The following is a 4906-nucleotide window of genomic DNA, read 5'->3' on the forward strand; positions in this document are numbered from 1 at the left end:
GAAGAAGAAATAAAGGAGTTTAATGACTTAGATGAAAATTATCGACACGCGGTAGGTATGCTAATGTATCTAAACAACGCAACACGACCTGATCTGTCTTTTGTCGTGTCTCAATTATCGCAGCATCTAAATAGTCCATCCATTCATCACTGGCAGGCTTTCAAACGTGTATTAAGGTATTTAAGTGGAACTAGAGGAATGGGTATTGTGTTGGGAGGTAGGAGTTTAGATTTAAAGGCTTATGCAGATGCGGATTTTGCTGCGTGTCCATATACTAGGAGGTCAACCGGCGGTTATGTGACGATGTTAGGTGATAGTACTGTGAATTGGAAAAGTAAGAAACAAGAGAACGTGGCTACTTCAACAACAGAAGCGGAGTATAGAGCAGCATACGAAGGCGGTCAAGACATTGTGTGGTTTAATCATCTATTAAATAATTTAGAAATCAATCAGCAAGATACACCTATTTTAAATTTAGATAATCAAGGAGCTATTGCACTCTCGAAAAATGAAAAATTTAAGTCAAGAACTAAACATGTGGATGTGAAATATCATTGGCTTAGGGAAGTTGTAGCAGACAAGAAACTCAAAGTGAATTATGTTCCTACGGACGACATGATTGCGGATATTTTCACAAAAGCTTTAGCGCTAATGAAACATCGAAAGTTCTGTGAATTGATGGGTTTGAATGATGTATCAAAGATGGGGGGGAATTGAGATTGGTAATCTCAGCGCGTCTCTTCTTTCATGCGCTTATGGTTTTCTTTGATTACTTCATCTTTTGGTTATGTAAGATTGTAATGATGTCATCGTATTAGAGTTCTATAAGAGTAAATCGTTGTTCTTCATCTTAACTCTTTTTCTCTTATCGAACTTATATTTTACAATCTTCATTACTTCAGATTGTTCTTTTCTCTCGATCAGTGTGCAGCTTGTTTTACAAAGCTGACACCTTGAACAATCTTAGGTATTGTTCTTTTCTCTCGATCAGTGTGCAGCTTGTTTTACAAAGCTGACACCTTGAACAATCTTAGATTGATTGATTCACAGCTCAATTGTGCTCACTATACAGAAATTTTGCCTGTCAAGAATTTCACAAGGTTCAAATTCACACAAGGTATACAGAAGCCTGCTTGCACTGCCAGCATAGATGCCTCGGGTTGAGAAATCCGAGGCATCATCGGAGGCAAATCCTCGGACAAACCTTGTCCGAGGTTTTTGCCTGAGGTATTTTTTTGCCCTGAAAATTACCTCGGATCAAAACCTCGGGAATCTTCTGTCCGAGGTTTTGCATCCGAGGATACCTCGGATTACAAAATCCGAGGTAAATATGTTGGTGGTGTTGGCAGTATGCATTCCAGAGTCTCTCAGCATGGATATTGTGTTTACTCTCTCAGACTCACATTGAAAACTCACTTGAAATTTCAGCATACAAATCATCCAAACCATATGATCCAAATGGTAATATCCACAACATCTATCAATCTCGGATGTGGAAGGAATTTTGTGCCCCTGATGGAAATCAGTATACCAGTAGTAGTAATCATTTGTCCTTTGTGTTGTTTGTGGATGCAATAAATCCATTTGGTAACAAACAAAGTGACCATCACAATTTGATCACATTTGTAATCCTTGTGTGTCTTAGTCTTCCTCCTCATCTCCAACATCAACCAGAGAACATGCTTGTGGTAGGGATTGCACCTGGACCTTGCAAGCCATCACTCAAGCAAATGAATTGGATATTGCAACCACTGGTCACCAAACTTCAGGCCTTATGGACAACTAGGTTAATTCTATCACAGACTCATGGATATCAGAACGGTCATCTTATCAGAGCAGTGATACTGGTCTTTGTTGTAGATATCCCGTCTCTTTGTTGCTGTCTTGTATTTCCTAGTGCTACCGCAACATATTTCTGCTCATTCTGCCTCCTCAAGAAAAATGAAATCAACAACTTTGACTACAGCTCATGGCCACCTTGAACATGGTGTCAGCATCACAAATGGGCATGTGGCCCGTGATGCTAAGACATTCAAAGAACACAAGAAGATTTTCAAGACACATGGAGTAAGGTACTCAGTGCATATAGAATTAGATTACTGGAATATTATTGATTATCATGTTGTCGATTCAATGCATAATTTGCTACTTGGTCTAGCTTCCTGGCATGTTCAACACTTGTCACTGCACAAAAATTAATATTTTCCGTGTGGAAAAGAAAAATAAAGGCCGATTTGCCTGTAGAAACTCCCAACAAGACAAAAAAATGGTAAATATATACAAAGAGGGCCATGATATTTCTACTTGCTTCTTTCTGTTTCTGTGATCTTTTCATAATTTTTGTTACAACACCCCTTTTGTGTCAATATTGTTGGCTCCAGATTGTGACCTGTAAATCCCTGGCCTAGGTCAGCTCAGAAACTTAAGACTGGTCCAAAACCCTATGATCTGGTGGTTCTGGGCAAAATTTGAGTTTCTGACACACCCCCGCAATGGTTCTTACAGGTCACACTCTGGAGCCTGAAAACATGTTTTGTTAGTACAACAAAGAGTTCTTTCACTGAAAAATATGAAAAAATCAAAGGAGCACAGATGATCAAGCAGAAATCTAAGGCACCTTTCTACTCATTTTTAACTTTTTTTTGTGCTGGTGAGAGTTTTCTACAGGAAAACATGCCTGTACTTTTCTTTTCTGGACGGAAAATATTATTTTTGAGGTAGTGTGTGGGCAATGAAAGATCTCTAAAACAACAAGGAGAAGCTGCCACCAATTATTACAATTGAGCTTCTGAAGCTTGTTGCTGAACATTCACAACCTATACCTGGAAGTCACAAATTGCCTGTGCTCAACTCCAAAGAGGATCCTGAATCTCCTGAACAAAATATCAACAACACTCAGTTTTTGAATGATACAGCATCAAGTGATCAAGAATTCAATCCATTTGACGACACCGGCTGGAACTGGGAATGGCACCCACCACCACTTGAAGAGACAATTTTTGATGCTGAAGTCCTTTGCCATGTCAATTCAATACTTCCAAAGATTCATACACCTACTTGGATCAAACAACCCATCCCGGTCTTGGGAAAGGCTTCCTTTGGAAAACTGAAAGCGGATGAGGGGAGAAGCTTAATTACTATACAGCTTTCATTAATTCTCATCCCAATGTGGTCGGGACAAGATCACATCAAAACCTCTCTCCTAAAAAACTTTGTCCACTTGGTTTCAGTCATCAACTTGAGACTCAAGCATGTGATGAGTCCTACTCACATTGAACGTTATCACTATCATAACAGAAAGTATTTAGAAGGCTCTGTTCAACTCTGTGATCAGGCCCAAAAGAGCTTTTATTTGGAACGATTGTCAATTGAATCATTGATTTGAAAGGTTTAGACCTCAAATCAAATTGAATTCATTCATCACTTCAAGTTTTGGCCTTTTTCATTTCAATTGACAGAAGCTAAAAAATTACCCATAAATTAAAACCGTATTGACCCAAAACTCTTTATCAAACATATTCAACTTTACATTTGCCAACACAATCTCAAACTCATTTTAAACCAAAATCCACTTTGATAATCAGTAATAATCATTCAAGTTAAAGGTAAACCATGTTTGCCGGCAAAACTGGATTAAACTCCCAATCCCTACTACCAATTTCTAGGTTTACACGTTCAGCAGATTTGACCTGATTTCCACCCGCCTTGAAATTTCTTTCCTCATTCCTTCTTCACCACCTATCAAATCGTCAATCTTCACACTATCCTCCCAACCAATACAATTCATTCAACCCTCAAGATAACAGGTCATCTCAAACCCTACAAACGCACAAATACAAGACTGGCCTTTGATAAATCCGGTCCAATCTAATTCCCTTTCAAATGAATCCACCATCTCATTCAAATTGAAATTCAAGACGTCATGAATCTACATCTGTACCACACCTTTCAATCCAACAGTTTCTCACGGGGCAAGTTCATCCACCGCTTTCTCTCCTCCAGCTAATTCTGGTTATTGTGCCAGCGGTTGTTTTCCAAATACTAGAAATAGCACAAGTGTATGTCATTTTATCTTATCTCGATCACAAATCAAAAAATCAACTGAGTATATTTGTTTCCTTGAAATCTATTTCACAGACTGCTATCAATCCATTCACCTCTTTCATATATGTAATCTACAGCTACTTAATATTGGTTGCAACTAAGCAGCTACTTGAAAGTCCCACTGATCAGTCACATCGTACGATTGATGAAAGTGAATGCTGCAAGTCTAGCATTCTCCAAGGAAGGTATTGATATTACGTTGGTCAAAATTGTCTTCTCCTGTTCAAGTCTAATTTAGTTCTCTTGGGCATTGGTCTGATGGTTGTATTATCTCTTGACTCCTTATCAGTAATTTAAATTTTTGTATCAGACAGTTTGCAAAATTGTCTCAAAGCAATCCTATCCAAAGATGCCTCCCCTATGACATTAGGACAGCATCTACCTCAAATACAACAGACTGTAGTTCATTTACTTCAGGGGTTAAAAGTCAGACATTCAAAAAGGAGGGCAGTCAAACAACAACACAAAGTCAACCAGGCCCATACCTCTATAGGTTCTGGGCTTAATCAACCTCCTGGTTGTGAAAACTTCCACCTGATTTTCCAACTGCACATTATCCGTCCTCTGTTTGGGATATTCCTGTGATTCAAACTTTATCAGTGGTCAAAAGTCAAGAAGATCTTTGGAGGAGTGCAGTCAGCTCTTCACCTAATGCTCAGAATTTTCACCGATCTTCATGACCAGCCAGTCCTGGACTACTACCCCGCTTCACAATTACCTACTGTTGAGTCCGGTCCATCAAAATCACACAAACCCAGCCAAATCAAAAGTCCAATCGCACAACCAATCCTGCAACCCGGTT

The sequence above is a fragment of the Melampsora larici-populina genome (assembly GCF_000204055.1).
Source record: "Melampsora larici-populina 98AG31 unplaced genomic scaffold MELLAscaffold_50, whole genome shotgun sequence".
NCBI lineage: Eukaryota > Fungi > Basidiomycota > Pucciniomycetes > Pucciniales > Melampsoraceae > Melampsora > Melampsora laricis-populina.